The sequence below is a fragment of the Mandrillus leucophaeus genome, unplaced genomic scaffold, assembly GCF_000951045.1.
Source record: "Mandrillus leucophaeus isolate KB7577 unplaced genomic scaffold, Mleu.le_1.0 Scaffold150, whole genome shotgun sequence".
Taxonomy (NCBI): Eukaryota; Metazoa; Chordata; class Mammalia; order Primates; family Cercopithecidae; genus Mandrillus; species Mandrillus leucophaeus.
Window position 1 is genome coordinate 1,615,771 of NW_012101477.1, and position 21,361 is coordinate 1,637,131.

Genomic DNA, 21,361 nt, shown 5'->3' on the forward strand with positions numbered 1-21,361 from the left:
TAACTTTTTCTCAGTGTAAATGTAAAATTATTCATCTGAAAAAAAGAGAAAGAGAGAAAAGAAGAGCTCTTACTATTATCTTGCTCATGGAGATTCAGTCACTACTCATCAACTGTGAACATGTGATTAAGTATGTTGGATAGCTATATATTAAATCAACTTCATGAGGCTTTAGATCATTTCAGGGCAGTTGTAACTATTGCCATTAAATTGATTTGCATTGTAAATGAAGAAGTTATCATTTCAATTTGGTTAAAAAGGCTATAATAATGCTATGGATTGATTTCAGATCATTAAACTGTACATAGTTGTTTCAGTTATTTATTACTGTGTAACAAATCACCCAAAAATTTAGTGGTTTAAAAGAACAACAACCTTATTTGCTCATGATTCTATCATCTGGACAGGGCTCAGCTGGGCGGCTTGTCTCTGCTCCATGTGGTATTAGCTGGATTGACTCATGTGTTTGCAGTCAGTTGGCAGCTCTCCTAGGCCTAAATGATGCAAGATGGCCTCATTCGCAAGTCTGGCACCTCAGTTGGGATGACTGGAACAGCTAGGGTCTGGCTGTTTTTTACTCCCCTTCAGGGCTTCCATACCCACGTGGCCTCTCCTGCTTAAGGAATTTATGTCATATTTTCTCATGACATGAGTCATCTCACTTCCATTACATTCCCAGTACAATGTATTCAAATTTTCATGAACAGCACACTTAAAATTGTTATGAGACTCTAAATTATTGTTTAGGATGATGATGACATCTTCTGCAACCTAACTGGTAATAGGTCTTCCAGCAAAGAAAGCATCCCATCTTCAGCCGCTGGCCAAGAAAATGGGTGTATATGGAGAATAATGACTGCATCTCCTCCACCTTTCCTGTAATGATCCCATCTTCATATGCACCATAATCAAGAGAATGATTGCATCTCTTTCTGCAATGTAATTATAACAAGTTTATCAGCAATGCAACAATCCTAATTTCCACCTGAAATGCAGTTGATATCATCATTATGGGCAATATAAGGAGCATATCTCTACCATAAATATAGATAACACATTGTCTTTTACACACTAGAGATTGCATTTCTTCAGAAAATGCAATAACAGTTCTATCTGTAGTGCAATGATCCCATCTATTTGTGCAAGTTAATTATCACTTTTCCAATTGCCAAGCCATAATGATAGGTATTCCTATAGGCCAATGATTGCATCTCTGCCCTCAGGGTAATGATCACATATGCAATGTGAGACAACAAAATTGTCTTCAGGGCAATGATCAGATTCTTTTGCATAGGGTAATGATAACATACCCACTTTAACCTAAAGATAGTAGGCATGCTGTCAATGCTGTGATGCCAACTTCCCCTGCAGTAACTGTGGGTGACAGACATTAATGCAGCATGTATTCACATCTACCTGGATGTGTAACAGTGAATATTGTAGGAAATCAAAGTCCTAGTTAGAGGTAGCATACTGACAGCAACAAAAGTTCTAAGAACAAATAAATATGAGTTTAAATAGATGCCACCATATAGTCCGTGTGGCTTGGGGCCTATGGCTTAGCTTCTCTGAACCAGGTTGCAAAACTGAGAATGGTAACAGCTTTTTCTGTAAAAATACTAGCATAAATACTACATTTCTCAACATAGAGCCTAGCCCTTAAGTCAAGTTTATTAATTTTCTTCTCCTTCCCATTGATCTCTAGATCATATCCTTGTCCAGATTTCCCCAGGATCTGAATCCATTATCACCTCTCCCCAGTCCAGAATCAACAAAAATTTGCACGTTCTTATTCTTAAGCTCTTTTTCTTATCCTATCTTCCGATATTTTTTTTTCCCCATTTCTGCCTGCAACTGTGCTTCTGCCTCTGTATTAGTCCGTTCATGCACTACTAGAAAGAAATACCTGAAACTGCGTAATTTATTTTAAAAAGAGTTTTAATTGGCACACAGTTCCATGGGCTGTACAGAAAGCATGGCTGGGGAGGCCTCAGGAAACTTTCAATCATGGTGAAAGGGTAAGCAGTCACATATCTTGCATGGTCAGAGCAGGAGGAAAAGAGAAAAGGGGAAGGTGCTACACACTTTTAAACAACCAGATCTCATGAGAACCTACTGTCATGAGAACAGCAAAGGGGAAATCCACCCCCATGATCCAATCACCTCCCACCAGGCCTCTCCTCCAACATTGGAGATATAATTCAACATGAGATTTGGGCAGGGACACAAATCCAAACTGTATCAGCCTCCTATATCTTAGAATGTTATTTACTGACTCTGATTTAATTAATTGCATTGGAAATACATTTTCTTAGTTTCTAAAATTGTTCTGCTGGTTTTCTTGCTTGCTGACCATCATCTGTCTATGTATTCAAGATAGAAACCTGAACAGCAACTCATTTCTCACTATAATTTACTCTGTATTTCCAGTCAGGCACTATGTGCTGTTGATTCAACCCCCTTAATGTTGACTGCTACGCTGACCTTTGGTCTGTCTCCATTGCTACTATCCTAGTCCAGGCCTTTAGCACTCTTCCCACAAGTGGATATTTAAATTGCCTTGAGTTGTGAAAATATTTTCTAAGGAAAAAGGAAGAGATTTATGGATATTAGTATATTAAAGTTCTGAAATGTCATTAAATCATAAATAACAAGAAACAGTGGAAATTTTTTAAATGGACAAAAAGTCTTTGGTAGGCATTTTCCAGAAAAAGTATTAATATTCTTGGTAAGCAAAGAAGTTTTGCCAATTAACTATAAAATTATGAATGCCCCAAGAGAGAAAATAGGAAAATACATCAACAGGCAATGTATTAAAGAAGAAATTCCAATAATTAATAAATGTAAAACCATTTTGATGCCTATATTAATTTTTTAAAATTTCATATGTATATAATATCAGTTACCATCACATTTTCAAAGATGAAAATAGACAGTATTTCACAAAAAATCACAACTGTCCAATAACTTCCTTGTAAGTAACTTGTCCAAGTCTTTCTCTCTACAAAGATAGATACACAAATAGACAAGCAGATATAGACATAAACATACATGTAAAGAGAACGTATAAGGCTCAATAGATAGAAAAGGTAAGTTTCAGAAATCTCAAAAAAAAGTAAGCTACTAACAATAATTGCAGTATTGAAAAGAAAATTTTAAGAAACTATTATACCCAAATATGTAGAAAGATATGACCCTTAAATGTAGGGAAAAGAAATAATTAAGGAGATAGTGTGTGTTCCTTAATTATTTCTTTTCCCCACATTTCCCTACACTCACCCACACACACATTTTTAGAGATAAACTGAATTAAGGATTAGTGAACATTTTTAAAAATCCCAGCAATATTCACATTGAGCACAGAAAAGAGTATAATTGAGATTGTAGGGATATTGAATCAGTAGCGTAGAGGATATTTTGAGAAAACATCTGAGAATAAAAAGTAGGAGAACAATGAGATAAAAATGGCAAGAAAGAAAATTTTAGAATGGACAAAGAATGGAGACCTAAAATAGAAATAATAGGTTCTCCTGAGGAAAGAGTCTTGGAAAGATTAGGAAAATGAAAAGAAAGACAATAACCACATTCGTAATAAAAGACATTTCCATAATATGGGGGAGAAACTGTATTGGTAATTTGCAGAGGTTTACTGAGAAGTACATAAAAATAATAGAATTAATGGTCTATATTCTTTACCTTTCTTAATGATAAGGATTTTTTTAAATGCTAAAATCATTTTGTTAAAAACAATAAAACTTACAAGAATTTTTAAAATATCTAAATACAAATATGTTGACACCTTGGGAGGAACAAAAATTTGTCTAATCTGAGACTTTTAATCTAAAACCTGAAATGCTAGAATAGAAAATAGCCATGTCGATAAAGTTTTGACAAGAATAAGCTGTCTACTTTTTTGTTTGCTTTTTAAAAATGTGTTTTATTTATTTTTGCTTTCTTTTTAATGAATGAATCCAAGTTGCTTTACCCTAAAGGAAAAGATAATTCTTTGTAAAATAAAAAAATATAGAAAACTATGCTGTTCATGGTTGCAAGGAGCCAAAGTATGGGAAAAGAAGAAAATAAATTTGAAAAACGTGCTTCCTTTCTGTTGAGACAAGAAACAAAATTCATATCAAATAAAGGTGAAAGGGGAAAAATAACTCTCAATAAAGCACCAAAAACAGTTTTTAAAAATCCAGTCCTACCTGTTTTCTGCCTGGTTAAAATAAGTGCAAATTTCAGCATTTTGCAAAGATATGTAATGTAAAATTAATGTTATAGTAACACAAATATGTTCCTAAACATTTAATTTTCAAAACTTAGAACTACTACATGCCTTTTCTCAGTAGGACACCAATTGATAGTTTCCTCTAAAATGACAATGAAGGTGAGAGAGGTTAAATCATTATTTTGAAATGGCTAAGATAATGGCCATTATCCTTAGCAAACTAACGCAGGAACAGAAAACCAAATACTGCATGTTCTCATTTATAAGTGCGAGCTAAATGATGAGAATACATGGACACGTGGAGGGGAACAACACACATCGGGACCTTTCAGCGGGTGGAGGGTGGCAGGAGGGAGAGGATCAGGAAAAACAAACAACTAATGGATACTAGGGTTAATACCTCGGTGATGAAATAATCTGTGTAACAAACCCCCATGACATGTTTACCTAAGTAACAAACCTGCGCTTGTACCCCTGAAATTAAAAGTTGAAAAAGAAATGGCTAAGATACTTTTGAAGTAGTATTAACAGTATGCTGGAGAAGTGTATGGTTTTCAAAGCAAAAGGAAAAACTAGAAAAAAAAGGTAGGAGGGATTATATGTATGAATATGTGTGTGTGTGTGTGTGTGTGTGTGTGTACATTATAACATTTAAAGCATCGCACAAGGCAAAAATGCTGCTATGGCCATGATAATTCACCAGAATATTAAAACAACTACAAAAAATCTCAGAAGAGAGAAAAAAGTCATCATCATTGAAGGGCAACAACATTGCCTAAATGGAAGCCCTCACCAAATCATGTGTTTATCAACTGTATGACTTATTTTCTTTTACTCCTTCTGAATAGAAAGTCCATCCTGTCATGGCCTCTTGGTGAACTAACGATTTCTGAAACATGCATCTTGTCTTTATAAGAGGTCTTGTCTCATTACACCTCCCATCTTCCAAGTGTCTACCCTCTTTCCCCAAGTCTTCGCAAGTTTCCGGAAGACCACCGTGTCACTTAGTGGTTTTCAGGCTTACTTCCCTTTGACTCTAAGTCCCTACAAAAAAGAGAATTCCTCTATACATCTTTGCAATTCTGACTCCTATGCAATACCTGGTGCATTTTAAGCCCTTCATAACTTGGGGAAGAATAAATTAGTAATTGAATAAATTCACGAATGACTCCAATGCTTCTGATACCTACTGAACTCTTACTGAGCATGAAAGCCTCACTCAAAAATTTCTTGAGCAGAGACTTCACTCCACATAAGCCCCTGTGCCATACACATATCCTTTTTATAATACAGTTTGGTGTTTCTCCTACCCTTTGAAGCAGCTCTCTCAGAAGTCAGCAAATATCAAACAAATGCTCCTAATTTTTGGAAGGTAATTTGGTGACAAGAGTTGAGGCAGGAGCATAAACAGAGGGTTCTAATGTGTGTGTGTGTGTGTGTCTGTGTATGTGTGTGTGCGCACATGTGTATATGAGCATTTGCATGTGGGTGAAAGTGTATATGTGAGAGTATGCATGTGTGTGCATGTGTGTATGCGTGTGTGTGTGCGTGTGTGTGTGTGTCTGTTCCTTTTTTTTTTGTCAGTTTTTTTTTAATTGTTTTTTAGACAGTCTATATAAATCCTTTGGTTCCCTAAAGGACAAAATTCCTTTGATAATTTTATAAATTCTTTTCTAAATAATATCTCTGTATTATAGATAAAAAAATTAATACCTAGGAAAGTTCAGGTCACTTCTTTCAGTCAAGGACCGACTCATTGATGAAGCTGGAAAGAAAACTTTTTTTCACTCACCCCAATATTTGATAACTATCTTAAATTGAAAATGTCTTTAATGGTGTATTTTATTTCATCAGTGTATTTTGACTTATATATATCATACATATTACAGATCTGTGATATATATGTGACATATCATATATATCATATGTATTATGTATCTGTAATAAATCTCTATCTATCTATCTATCACATTTTCTTTTTTTTTCTTTTTTTTAATTATACTTCAAGTTCTAGGGTACATGTGCATAACGTGCAGGTTTGTTACATATGTATACTTGTGCCATGTTGGTGTGCTGCACCCATCAACTCGTCAGCACCCATCAACTCGTCATTTACAACAGGTTCCTTTTGAAGGGACAGGACAGAAAAAAGAGGCAGCGATTTAAAGGACATTATAGAAAGAAGGAAGAACATTTACAAATCTGGGGAGACAGAAGCCCATGAATCCAAAATGAAAGATGCAATGCAGAGAAGACTAGCCTACAGTTGGATGCAGACTAGGGTCTTATTGGGAGAAAGAGATACCATATGGGAGAAAGAAAACTGTCCTTCAGCTACCTTCTCTGAGTGGTAAGAATTTAACCAGGCATGGGTATGTAAACAAGTTGTAGAATTCTCAGCCCTAAGTATATATGCAATAACTGAGCAATTTAAAATGTTCACTCTACACCCAGATCTTTGTTTTTAATTACCATTCTCCAGTAAAAGGAACTAGGGCCATTTAGAGAAATGGCTGGGAAAACAGAACTACAATATAGGCCTGGAACATCTCGTAGTGCCAGAACATTTAAAAACTGTTCAAAGAACAAAAGGATAGGATTATGTCAAAGGGTTGCAGGGGCCAACCAGAAAGAGCTCCTAATGGCCAATGCTGGAATAATAGGAGCAACAAAATAAAAAATGCTGGCATTGAATTATAACCCCCAAAATAAAGTAAAATTCAAACATCCATATTGATACAAATAAATAATTGAATAAATAAATGGAAGAGAAGGAACGCTTCTTTCTTATAAATAATTCTATTAATTTTTTTTTTTTTTTTTTTTTTGAGACACAGTTTCACTCCGTTGTCCAGGCTGGAGTGCAGTGGTGCGATCTCGGCTCACCGCAACCTCTGCCTTTTGGGCTCAAGCAATTCTCCTGCCTCAGCCTCCGGGTAGCTGGGATTACAGGTGCCCACCACCACCACACTTGGTGATTTTTGTATTTTTAGTAGAGACAGGGTTTCATCATGTTGGCCAGGCTGATCTTGAACTGCCGACCTGAATTGATCCAACTGCCTCTGCTCCCAAAGTGCTGGGATTATAGGCATGAGCCACTGCACCTGGGCTTACAAAATAATTCTAATTAATAAATGCAAAAGTGGGGAAATAAGTAAAAATCACAGTTGGAATGCCACAGAACTAGTTGCTGAAGGGACAATCTATCAACAAATGCTAAAATGCAGCATGTAGAACTCTAAGGAAGAGCAGAATATTTGTATCAGCTCAAATTATCGCCTCCAAAATTTACTAATTACTATGGTGATTTTTAACACGTGATCAAAAATTCTTTAATAACCTTGCTTTCAAGAAGTGGAACTTAATTCTCCTCCCTTTAACTGTAAACTAGACTTAGTAACTTGCTTATAAATATTAATAACAGGGTAGAGAAAGGGGGAAATAATAACTTTACAGCAGGGAAATTTGGAGACACTCATTAACTACATAAACAAGGTTAATTTTACCAGTAATAAGACATTTTAATATCACATGCCACTGATAAGATGTGATGAGATGATGTATTAGGCCGTTCTCACTTTGCTGTAAAGAAATACCTGAGACTGGATAATTTATAAAGAGAAGAGATTTAATTGACTCACAGTTCTACAAGCTATACAGGAAACATGATTCTGACATCTCCTAAGCTTCTGGGGAGGCCTCAATAAACTTACAATCATAGTGGAAGGCAAAGGGGGAGCAGGCATATCACATGGCCAGAGCAGGAGCAAAAGAGAGAAGGGGAGGTGCTACACATTTTTTAAATGGCCAGATCTCAGGAGAAGTCACTTATGTCCTCCTAGGACAGTACCAAGGGGGATGGTGCTAAACTATTCATGAGAAATCTACCCCCATGATCCGATCACTTTCCACCAGGCCCCACCTCTAACACCGGGGATTATATTCTAATAAGAAATTTGGGCAGGGACTCACATCCAAACTATATCAGAAGGGTACATGACCTCTGTGGTATTCATCCCCCAAATTAATAACCTCAGTCTGTTCATGAGAAAACATCAGATAAACTCAAAATTAGGGACAGTATACAAAATATCAGACTGGTACTCTTCAAAAGCATCAAGGTCATGAAATTCAAGGAAAGACAGAAACTCTTCTAGACTGGAGAAGACTAAGCAACATTACTAAATGCAATATGTCTTGGATTAGATCCAGGTCCAGAAAAAACAAACAGGGGAGATCCAAAGAATGCCTATTAAACTTAGTTAATAGTTATGAATGTTAATGTCTTAGTTTTGATAAATTTACCGTGGTTATAGAAGATGTTAATATTAGAAGCTAGGTGAAGGTTATATGAGAACACTGTGCTTTCTTTGCAACTCTTCTGTAAACCAAAAATAATGGCAAAAAACTTTTTTTTTAACAGTCTCATAGAAGGCAACCTATTATTATTATTATTATTATTAATTTCAGGATACAAGTGCAGAACTTGCAGGTTTGTTATGTAGGCATAGGTGAGCCATGGTGGTTTGCTGCACTTAACAACCCATCATCTAGGTTTTAAGCCTTGCATGCATTAGCTAATTGCCCTAATGCTCTTCCTTCCATCCGCCCCCATGCCCCTCCTGGCCTCGGTATGTGTTGTTCCTCTCCCTGTGTCCATGTGTTCTCATTGTTCAACTCCCGCTTATGAGTGAGAGCATGTGGTGTTTTGTTTTCTGTTCCTGTGTTAGTTTGCTGAGGATGATGGCTTCCAGATTCATCTGTGTTGTTTTAAAATATGCATGCGTGTACATGCTTGAGCCTCCCAGACCTCCCATGGACCTGTACAATGCTAGAGACAAGGCAACTCTTGGTTAAATATACAGACTTTTTAGTAATCAACACACCATTCCTAAAAAATCAAGAAGCACCAGGAAAAGGGTAAGTTTTGAAATTGGCCTCTTCATAACTTTTCTCATTGCACTCTTTATTATATTTATGTATATGTATATATTTTCCTTGTCTTTTATTTTATTTAGGCACTTTCTAGAGTTCAACTGTCGCTCAGGGCATCAAACTAATTTTCTCCTCAGCAATGATTGCAGAGCTGCATGCATAATGAACCCCGTTATTGCTGTTGTTATTAAGTAGGCTGTTTGGGGACTTGGATGGGAGGCAGGCCACAATCTAAAAGGCAATGGCTCTTCCTAGCACTGCCTGCCCCCACTCATAGACTGAGACCACTGCACAAAGAAAAAAATAACACATAGAAAGAGAGGCAAATGATCCTGCTCCTTGATGTGAGGAAATGTCAAAGGTTTGCATTGGCTTTGAGGCACTGACTTTTGTTATTTATTTAATGAAAAATAGAATCATTCTTTATTGACCACTTGAAAAGACTGCATATATTGAAAACCAACACTATGTCAGCATTTGCCTTCGGTGTTTTATGAATGTTATCTCATTTAATCCTCACAGCAAGTCTATGAAGACAACGTAGTCATCCTGTTTATAGTTAGGAAGTTGAGGCTGAGAGATGCTAAACGACCTGTCTAAAGTTTTCTACCTGGTCCGCAAGTGGTAAAGTCCAGTAGAGGGGTAGACTATAGTCTAGACATCCCAAGGATGTGCTTTCATACCTTTGTAGTTACAGGAGCAGGAAGCTGTCCTGTTTCCTGTTTTTCTGTGTGGTCATAAACAGCAGGGTTCCCAAATTTTAATGTGTATTTGAATTAGCTGAGACCTAATTAAACTGAAGACTCTGATGAAGTAGGTATAGGGTGGGTCCTGACTTTCCCATTTCTAATAAGCTCCCAGGTGATACCAATGCTATTGGGCCATGGTTTACACTTCCAGTAGCAAGAATGAAGGACAAAACCGAAATCTGTTGTTATGGAGTCACACCTTAGACTTAAAAGGAAAAAGTGGAAATTAATGTTAAAATTCAAATATAGTGGTTAAACATTATCTAGCATTAAATTATTGGCTGTACAGCCTGGCCAACATGGCTAAACCCTGTCTCTACTAAAAATACAAAAGTTAGTCGGGAGTGGTGCCAGGCGCCTGTAATCCCAGCTATTTGGGAGGCTGAGGTAGGAGAATCATTTGAACCCCAGAGGCAAAGGTTGTGGTGAACTGAGATCACGTCACTGCACTCCAGCCTGGGCAACAGAGTGAGACTTGGTCCCCTGTCCTCCCCAAAAAATTACCAACTCTAGTTAGATTTTGTAGATTGAATAGACTTATCCTATGGCTTATAGCTTAGGGTAGACCTCAAAATAGGAAGAATAAAAACCACTATAAATGCACACAGTTTCAGGGACAGAATAAGAAGGAAAAGGATTTCTATAAGTGTCTTCATGATCTCACGTGTAGCCATGCGCAGCTTCTCATCCTCCAGTCTTCCTTAAAAAAACACTAAAGGACCAGCGTGGTCCCTTATTAGTAATTTCTGAGTGAGACCAAGGAAGACTCATCTGTTAAAGACTGGCAGGAAAGACTGAATACCTTAGTTGTTATACTTTGGGAAAGCTTCTCTAAGCTCCAATAGCTTATCTTTAAAAACAAAGTTAAGCACAGTATCAGATACATAAAAAGTGTTCAGCAAATTCTTGTTCTCTAGCATGTCTCTCCTCCCCAATTAATCTTTCGTACTCCTCACTCTGTCTTTCTCAGATATATACATCACAGACATTTTCTTCCAGTCTGTACCTTTGCCATTTCATTATCTTTTAATGGCACTTTCTGAAAAGAAGTCTAATTTTTATGAAGTCCAGTTTATCATTTTATTTTCTTTTATAGTTAGTGTAAACCTTTTTCTATCAAAGAAATTTTTGCCAAATTCAAGTACCTAAAGATTTTATCTTATATTTTCTTTAAAACTTTTGAGTTTTAGGTTTTACATAGGTATATGATCCATTTTGAGCGATTTTACATAGAGGATGAAGTAAAATTTGAGATTTTTTTCATGTGGGTATTATTTCAGCACCATTTCTTGAAAAACTATCATTTCCCCCATTAAATCACCTTGGTATCATTGTCGAAAATCAGTTTAGTTCATATGTGTTAATATATTTCTGGGCTCACTATTCTATTGATTTATATATCTATGCTTACATCAATATCATGCCATCTTGATAACTATTTTTATAGTAAATCTAGAAATCAAATAAGGTATTAACGAGCTCCCCAACTTTGTTATTCTTTTACAACATTACTTTGGCTATTCTTCAACTTTCCATATAAATTAAAAAATAAAATTTTAAATATCTGTAAAATAGGCATGTGGAGATTTTGAATGGGATTGTGTTTGAATCTCTAGATCAGCTCTAGATCAACTTGAGTAAAACTGACATCTTAAAAATTTCAGCCTTAAATCCACCAAGATTTATTTAGTGTTTTTCAGTATATAGGGCTTGCACATATTTTGTCAATTTTCTTCTTAATATTACATTCTTCTTGAAGCTACTGTGCTACTGTGACTGGCGTGGTCTTAAATTTTGTTTCCATGTGTCCTCAGCTATTATATAAAATACAATTGATTTGTGTGTATTGACTTTGTATTCTACGACATCACTAAATTCACTTGTAGGTTTTAGTATTTAAAATTTTCTTTTAGAGTTTTCTATACGGAGTCTCATGGCTAGGCTCTCCAGGATTATGTTGAATATACCTGGTTACATTTCACCATCAAGAGTGATGTAACCTCCAGATGTTTCTTAACACCTGACCAGATCACTGAAATGAAAATCCTTTTTTTCTTTGCCAATATAAGAAGTTGAATCCATGAATTTCCCTCTAGTACAGATTTAGTTAGATCCCACAAATATTGTCATGCTGTGTTTTCAATATCATTTAATTCTAAATATATGTTATGTTTTATGCTGCTTTTTACTTGAATCATGTATTTAGAAGTATAATATTTACATTTCAAATATTTAGTGTTTTTTTCAGAAATCTCTGTGCTATTAATTTTTTAATATTGTTGTGTTACAGAACATGCTATGTAAAATTTCAAATATTTTAAACTTACTGAGAATTGTTATGAACTCATCATATATAATATATAATCTATATTGGTGGATATTCTGTGAGCATTTGAAATGATATGTCTTTGTTATTATTCAGTTTAAAATATATTTTAATCTTCCTTGTTTTATCCTATGTGTTCTCACTGTTCAACTCCCACTTATGAGTGAGAACATGTAGTGTTTGGTTTTCTGTTCCTGTGTTAGTTTGCTGAGGATGATGGCTTCCAGATTCATCTGTGTTGTTTTAAAATATGCATGCGTGTACATGCTTGAGCCTCCCAGACCTCCCATGGACCTGTACAATGCTAGAGACAAGGCAACTCTTGGTTAAATATACAGACTTTTTAGTAATCAACACACCATTCCTAAAAAATCAAGAAGCACCAGGAAAAGGGTAAGTTTTGAAATTGGCCTCTTCATAACTTTTCTCATTGCACTCTTTATTATATTTATGTATATGTATATATTTTCCTTGTCTTTTATTTTATTTAGGCACTTTCTAGAGTTCAACTGTCGCTCAGGGCATCAAACTAATTTTCTCCTCAGCAATGATTGCAGAGCTGCATGCATAATGAACCCCGTTATTGCTGTTGTTATTAAGTAGGCTGTTTGGGGACTTGGATGGGAGGCAGGCCACAATCTAAAAGGCAATGGCTCTTCCTAGCACTGCCTGCCCCCACTCATAGACTGAGACCACTGCACAAAGAAAAAAATAACACATAGAAAGAGAGGCAAATGATCCTGCTCCTTGATGTGAGGAAATGTCAAAGGTTTGCATTGGCTTTGAGGCACTGACTTTTGTTATTTATTTAATGAAAAATAGAATCATTCTTTATTGACCACTTGAAAAGACTGCATATATTGAAAACCAACACTATGTCAGCATTTGCCTTCGGTGTTTTATGAATGTTATCTCATTTAATCCTCACAGCAAGTCTATGAAGACAACGTAGTCATCCTGTTTATAGTTAGGAAGTTGAGGCTGAGAGATGCTAAACGACGTGTCTAAAGTTTTCTACCTGGTCCGCAAGTGGTAAAGTCCAGTAGAGGGGTAGACTATAGTCTAGACATCCCAAGGATGTGCTTTCATACCTTTGTAGTTACAGGAGCAGGAAGCTGTCCTGTTTCCTGTTTTTCTGTGTGGTCATAAACAGCAGGGTTCCCAAATTTTAATGTGTATTTGAATTAGCTGAGACCTAATTAAACTGAAGACTCTGATGAAGTAGGTATAGGGTGGGTCCTGACTTTCCCATTTCTAATAAGCTCCCAGGTGATACCAATGCTATTGGGCCATGGTTTACACTTCCAGTAGCAAGAATGAAGGACAAAACCGAAATCTGTTGTTATGGAGTCACACCTTAGACTTAAAAGGAAAAAGTGGAAATTAATGTTAAAATTCAAATATAGTGGTTAAACATTATCTAGCATTAAATTATTGGCTGTACAGCCTGGCCAACATGGCTAAACCCTGTCTCTACTAAAAATACAAAAGTTAGTCGGGAGTGGTGCCAGGCGCCTGTAATCCCAGCTATTTGGGAGGCTGAGGTAGGAGAATCATTTGAACCCCAGAGGCAAAGGTTGTGGTGAACTGAGATCACGTCACTGCACTCCAGCCTGGGCAACAGAGTGAGACTTGGTCCCCTGTCCTCCCCAAAAAATTACCAACTCTAGTTAGATTTTGTAGATTGAATAGACTTATCCTATGGCTTATAGCTTAGGGTAGACCTCAAAATAGGAAGAATAAAAACCACTATAAATGCACACAGTTTCAGGGACAGAATAAGAAGGAAAAGGATTTCTATAAGTGTCTTCATGATCTCACGTGTAGCCATGCGCAGCTTCTCATCCTCCAGTCTTCCTTAAAAAAACACTAAAGGACCAGCGTGGTCCCTTATTAGTAATTTCTGAGTGAGACCAAGGAAGACTCATCTGTTAAAGACTGGCAGGAAAGACTGAATACCTTAGTTGTTATACTTTGGGAAAGCTTCTCTAAGCTCCAATAGCTTATCTTTAAAAACAAAGTTAAGCACAGTATCAGATACATAAAAAGTGTTCAGCAAATTCTTGTTCTCTAGCATGTCTCTCCTCCCCAATTAATCTTTCGTACTCCTCACTCTGTCTTTCTCAGATATATACATCACAGACATTTTCTTCCAGTCTGTACCTTTGCCATTTCATTATCTTTTAATGGCACTTTCTGAAAAGAAGTCTAATTTTTATGAAGTCCAGTTTATCATTTTATTTTCTTTTATAGTTAGTGTAAACCTTTTTCTATCAAAGAAATTTTTGCCAAATTCAAGTACCTAAAGATTTTATCTTATATTTTCTTTAAAACTTTTGAGTTTTAGGTTTTACATAGGTATATGATCCATTTTGAGCGATTTTACATAGAGGATGAAGTAAAATTTGAGATTTTTTTCATGTGGGTATTATTTCAGCACCATTTCTTGAAAAACTATCATTTCCCCCATTAAATCACCTTGGTATCATTGTCGAAAATCAGTTTAGTTCATATGTGTTAATATATTTCTGGGCTCACTATTCTATTGATTTATATATCTATGCTTACATCAATATCATGCCATCTTGATAACTATTTTTATAGTAAATCTAGAAATCAAATAAGGTATTAACGAGCTCCCCAACTTTGTTATTCTTTTACAACATTACTTTGGCTATTCTTCAACTTTCCATATAAATTAAAAAATAAAATTTTAAATATCTGTAAAATAGGCATGTGGAGATTTTGAATGGGATTGTGTTTGAATCTCTAGATCAGCTCTAGATCAACTTGAGTAAAACTGACATCTTAAAAATTTCAGCCTTAAATCCACCAAGATTTATTTAGTGTTTTTCAGTATATAGGGCTTGCACATATTTTGTCAATTTTCTTCTCAATATTACATTCTTCTTGAAGCTACTGTGCTACTGTGACTGGCGTGGTCTTAAATTTTGTTTCCATGTGTCCTCAGCTATTATATAAAATACAATTGATTTGTGTGTATTGACTTTGTATTCTACGACATCACTAAATTCACTTGTAGGTTTTAGTATTTAAAATTTTCTTTTAGAGTTTTCTATACGGAGTCTCATGGCTAGGCTCTCCAGGATTATGTTGAATATACCTGGTTACATTTCACCATCAAGAGTGATGTAACCTCCAGATGTTTCTTAACACCTGACCAGATCACTGAAATGAAAATCCTTTTTTTCTTTGCCAATATAAGAAGTTGAATCCATGAATTTCCCTCTAGTACAGATTTAGTTAGATCCCACAAATATTGTCATGCTGTGTTTTCAATATCATTTAATTCTAAATATATGTTATGTTTTATGCTGCTTTTTACTTGAATCATGTATTTAGAAGTATAATATTTACATTTCAAATATTTAGTGTTTTTTTCAGAAATCTCTGTGCTATTAATTTTTTAATATTGTTGTGTTACAGAACATGCTATGTAAAATTTCAAATATTTTAAACTTACTGAGAATTGTTATGAACTCATCATATATAATATATAATCTATATTGGTGGATATTCTGTGAGCATTTGAAATGATATGTCTTTGTTATTATTCAGTTTAAAATATATTTTAATCTTCCTTGTTTTATCCTATGTGTTCTCACTGTTCAACTCCCACTTATGAGTGAGAACATGTAGTGTTTGGTTTTCTGTTTCTGTGTTAGTTTGCTGAAGATGATGGCTTCCAGCTTCATCCATGTTCCTGCAAAGGACATGATCTCATTCTTTTTTATGGCTGCATAGCATTCCATGGTGTATACGTACCACATTATCTTTATCCAGTCTATCACTGATGGGCATTTGGGTCTTTGCTATTGTAAATAGTGCTGCAATAAACATATTTGTACATGTGTCTTTATAGTAGAATAATTTATATTCCAAATAGTCATAGTATATCTATCTATATATATATATACCACATTATCTTTATCCAGACTATCACTGATTGACATTTGATGTCTTTGCTATTGTAAATAGTGCTGCAATAAACATACATGTACATGTGTCTTTATAGTACAATAATTTATATTCCTTTGGATATACACCCATTAATGGAATTGCTGGATCAAATGGTATTTCTGGTTCTTGATCCTTGAGGACTTGCCACACTGTCTTCCACAATGATTGGACTAATTTCTATTCCCACCAAAAGTGTAAAGGTGTTTTCCTATTTCTCCACAGCCTCATCAGCATCTATTGTTTCTTGACTTTTTAATAATCACCATTCTGATTTGCTTGAGATTGTATCTCACTGTGGTTTTGATTTGCATTTCTCTAATGATCAGTTATGTTGAGCTTTTTTTCATGTTCGTTGACTGCATAAATGTCTTCTTTTGAGAAGTGTCCGTCCATATCTTCTGCCCACTTTTTAATGGGATTGTTTGTTTTTTTTCTTATAAATTTGTTTAAGTTTCTTGTAGATTCTGAATATTAGACCTTTGTTAGATGGGTAGATTGCAAACATTTTCTCCCATTCTATAGGCTTCCTGTTCACTCTGATGCTAGCTTATTTTGCTGTGCAGAAGCTCTTTAATTAGATCCCATTTGTCAATTTTGGCTTTTGTTGCAATTGCTTTTGGTGTCTTTGTCATGAAGTCTTTGCCCATGCCTATGTTCTGAATGGTATTGCCTAGGTTTTCTTCTAGGATTTGTATGGTTTTGGGTTTTATATTTAAGTCTTTAATCCATCTTGGTTTAATTTTTGTAAAAGGTGTAAGGAAGCCCTCCAGTTTCAGTTTTCTGCATGTGACTAGCCAGTTTTCCCAGTACCATTTATTAAATAGGGAATTCTTTCCCCATTCCTTGTTTTTGTCAGGTTTGTCAAAGATCAGATGGTTGTAGATGTGTGGTGTTATTTTTGAGGTCTCTGTTCCGTTTCATTGGTCTATATATCTGTTTTGGTACCAATATCATGCTGTTTTGGCTACTGTAGTCTTGCAGAATAATTTGAAGTCAGGTAGCGTGATGCCTCCAACTTTGTTCTTTTTGCTTAGGATTGTCTTGGCTATCTGGGCTCTTTTTTTCATTCCATGTGAAATTTAAAGTAGCTTTTTCTAATTCTGTGAAGAATGTCAGTGGTAGTTTGATGGTAATAGGGTTGAATCTATAAATTACTTTAGGCAGTATGGCCATTTTCACCATATTGATTCTTCCTATCCATGAGGATGTAATGTTTTAGCCAATATCATATTGAATAGGCAAAAGCTGGAAGCACTCCCTTTGAAAACTGGCATAAGACAGGATGCCCTCTCTCATTACTCCTATTCAACATAGTATTGGAAGTTCTGAGCAGGACAGTCAGACAAGAGAAAGAAATGCAGACTATTCAAATAGGAAGTCAAATTTTCTGTTTGCAGATGACATGATTTTGTATTTAGAAAACCCCGTCATCTCAACCAAAAATCTCCTTAAGCTGATAAGAAACTTCAGCAACGTCTCAGGATACAGAATCAATGTGCAAAAATCACAAGCATTCCTATACACCAATAATAGACAAGCAGAGAACCAAATCATGAATAAACTCCCATTCACAGTTGCTACAAAGAGAATAAAATACCTAGGAATACAGCTTACAAGGGATGTGAAGGACTTGTTTAAGGAGGACTGCAAACCACTGCTCAAGGAAATAAGGAGGACACAAACAAATGGAAAAACATAGTTGAGTATTTTCTGGAAAGATTTCTGTTATTTATTTTTAGTTTAATTTTGTTGTGGCTAAAGAACATAATCTATTTTGGTAAGTATTCAATGTACACTTTAAAATGTGTTTGTGTTTGCGTGTTTGTTGAGAGTGTTTTGGTGTATTTCTTTTTTTTTTTTTTTTTTTTTTTGCCTTACTGCTTTGTCGCGTGTTGCATCTCCTCCTTTTCTGGAACTCCAACTGGACTCAAGAGTGTTTGACATTTTCACCATGTTCCATGTGTATTTTGTGCATCGATCTTACCAATTAATTTCCTGTACATATTAATCATAATCATTTTTAAATTTGTTATCTATTAATTCCAATATTTGTCTCTTCTATGGGTCTGCTTCTAGTCTCTTGCTTTCTCTCTCCCTGTATTGATCATTAGTTATTTGTCCTTCTATCCCTATATGCCCAGTAATTATATTTTATTAAATAATGGATATTGAGTTTGAAAAAATATAATAATTAAGGCCCTGCATAGCTTTATACTCTTCTAGAGAAGATCTAACTGTGTACCTGGTAGGCATTTAGCTTAGGGAAAAATCACCTTAATCCAAGCAGAGAGCAAACAGTCCATTCATGAAGATCAGTCTTTGTAAGAGCTGATTCATCTCAAACCCTAATTCTTGAGTAGTCGTCCTTGTGGGGTACCAACTGAATGCCCAGGGCATTCTTCTCTTTACTAGGCCATGTAGAGAAAAATTATGAAACATTATCAAATATTTTTAAATCCAGGTGCCCAGCCTCAGCAATATCAACCCCCAGCATTCTGATTCTGGTAACTTTAGGTTCCTCATTTCAAAGCTATTCTAGGACCAACTCATATTTGTTGTTGGTTCCTTTATTTCCTGTTTGTTTGCTTTGTGTGTGTGTGTGTGTGTGTGTGTGTGTGTGTGTATCGGGGAGGGAACCTGGGGTTGCCTCTGACATCTTTCCTAATAATTGTGGAATCCACATTTTCTCGAAAACGTTTACCTTCATAGACTGTTCATTGTACAGCAGGAGGGTCTCTCAGAACTTCTTGACATCTATACTTCTAAAAATAGAAATCTCTCCAAATACCAGAATTTGTCAATTTCATGTATATCTAGTTGTTTTTCTTATGTTTTGTTTATGTCTGCTTCTGTAATGTAAGCTCCCTGAGGTCATAAAGTTTGTTGATATTGTTTTATTTTTTCTCCACAGTCTAGCATAAACACTTAGCACATGATCACCATTCATTAAATGTCTGAATTGGATGAATGGATGAAAGGATAGATGTGCAGATGAATGGACAGAGACTAACAGCACTCTTTATTCCCACTGCCTAGCAATGTACCTAATATCTTATAGGCAGTTAAATGTATGTGCTTGACAACTCAATTGTACACAGATGAAGGAAAAATTGATGGCGCATGCAAAGAGGACTGCAGAATCTGTTCCCTCTAGGCTGATCCGATTTAGAATGGGGCCCTATGAATGAATCTCAGCACTTTTGTGGCTCACCAAAGACTAAGCATAGGTAGTTATTCAGTAAGTGTTTGTGATAATGGCAATCAGTTGAGTTCAGTCAAACTTCTCATAGAGATGCCTTCAGTTAGAAGCTGTTTTCTTAGCATTATGCTTTAGACACAATCTATTGCTTCTAGTTTTCCCATGTGTGCATAAACACAAAAGTACATTGAAAGTCACCACTTGTTGAGTACCAGCCTGCAAGCAGAGACTAATTCTCTTACTTATCACTATATCCCAAGGACCAGGACAATAAATAGTTTTCAATGAAAGTAGTAAGTGCTTGCAAAAAAAAAAAAAAAAAAGTGTGGCTATGGCTCAAGTCCCAAGGGAGCCTTGGCTATTCAGCCTTTAAGATTCTGTTTACTTTTGGAATATCACCTATATAGAATACAAGGGTTTCATTTATTTCTAGTAATCTATAGTAATCTATTTATGTCAATCACTACTGATGTTGGCAAGAGTCTGCTATTATAAACACTTTACATCTAATATTATAAATACCCAAAGCAGGTGACCATATGTGTATGTTTCTTTCTTCCAAAATTGAATTTATTGCTCATAAAACTTACATATCCATTTTTTCTATCATTGACATGAACATGGTAGTCTACATTGAATGTATGTTTAAAATATTCCCGAAATTCTCTTACTTTTACAGAAACACTGCATATGACTTTCATTTTCTAAGTTTGTACCCCATTTCTTCTACTCTTTGTTTTACACTCCTAGATGAAAGTGACCCTCATTGCCCAGGCTTTCTCCTCTTTCATCAACTATGATTATCTTAATTTTCAAATCATATGATGGGATAAACGACGTCTGGTAGTTACTTAAATGATCTGGAAATTATGCATCCCACCCACTACCACTTTTGTCATCTCTACAAATGAAAGAATCAAAAAAACTTCCCTCTTTGGGTTCTGACCTTGGAAACACATCCACAGCTTTTATCATCTCCCACAGCCTTTCCTGCTGGGAACAGCCCAGCAGAGTCCCCCAGACAGCTGTTAGAGCTCAGAATCAATTTACTTTGGGGTGAGGACTTGAGGGACACAGATGGGTGAATTACAGGTGTTCAGCTTAGTGGCAGGCCCTGCTTGGCACAGTCTAATATGAGCTCCCACTTGTTTCAGCTGCAGGGCAGCAAAGCTGTCACTCTTTGCCCTGGAGAGGGCTGGCGGGTTTTGGCTGGGTGCCATATGCAATCCTAGTTACAAGGTCAACTGCATATTTTTGGTTTTTGGAAGCTGTTACAAGTTGAGCTTGTATATAGTCACTGACTATACCTTTAACTTGGATCAGATTTCTCTCTTTAGATTTTTACTGAGACTCCAGAGTGACTATTTGTCCCATTCAGAGGCACTATCCAAGAACCTATTGTAGTTTCTACTCCATGTTTGTGTCAACCATGCATGTTTGCTTCATTGCTTCTGTTTCTAGTCTTTTATTCTAGTCTTTTATTTTCCATTTCTAGTCTTTTATTCCATAACATACTTCACTTCTTCCCTGCAATCAGTCCTGATCCTTTCAGGCATTCGCTTTATGTATAATTGATGTAAGAACTCTGAAAATAAGGGGAACTCAGTTCTATGAAAACTTAAGTTAATTTAGGGAGAGGGAGAACGGTTTAGGTTCCAAGGGGTTGAGTACTTTTCCAAATCAAAATCTACAAAGAATTGGACAGTGGAAATAATAAAATAAAATGCCCCAGTGTCTTAGCCATTCTAGACCTCAGTTGATCTCATCAGCATGTAGGGATTGAGTTCCAGGCAAATTATTCTGAAAACCAGAATTGCTTTGGAAATACAGAAACCATTTCTAAGGCAATGAAGATATAGGCCCTGGAATAGGATTTATTTCCCTACATCCACATGCATTTATGGTTTGAAATCAGGCCAGGCATGCCCTATCCAGGCCATAGC

The 21,361-nt window shown here is 35.8% G+C and overlaps 1 long non-coding RNA gene across 1 annotated transcript; it reads right to left on the bottom strand.

Annotated features, from left to right (window-relative positions):
- Positions 1 to 305: 305 nt before the first annotated feature.
- LOC105535770 lies at positions 306 to 4,366 on the bottom strand. The gene is made up of 3 exons (XR_001005495.1): positions 4,337 to 4,366; positions 2,485 to 2,580; positions 306 to 932 (listed from the first exon to the last, which is right to left on the bottom strand). It is a non-coding gene; the product is annotated as an uncharacterized LOC105535770 (long non-coding RNA).
- Between the last annotated feature and the right edge of the window lie 16,995 nt (positions 4,367 to 21,361).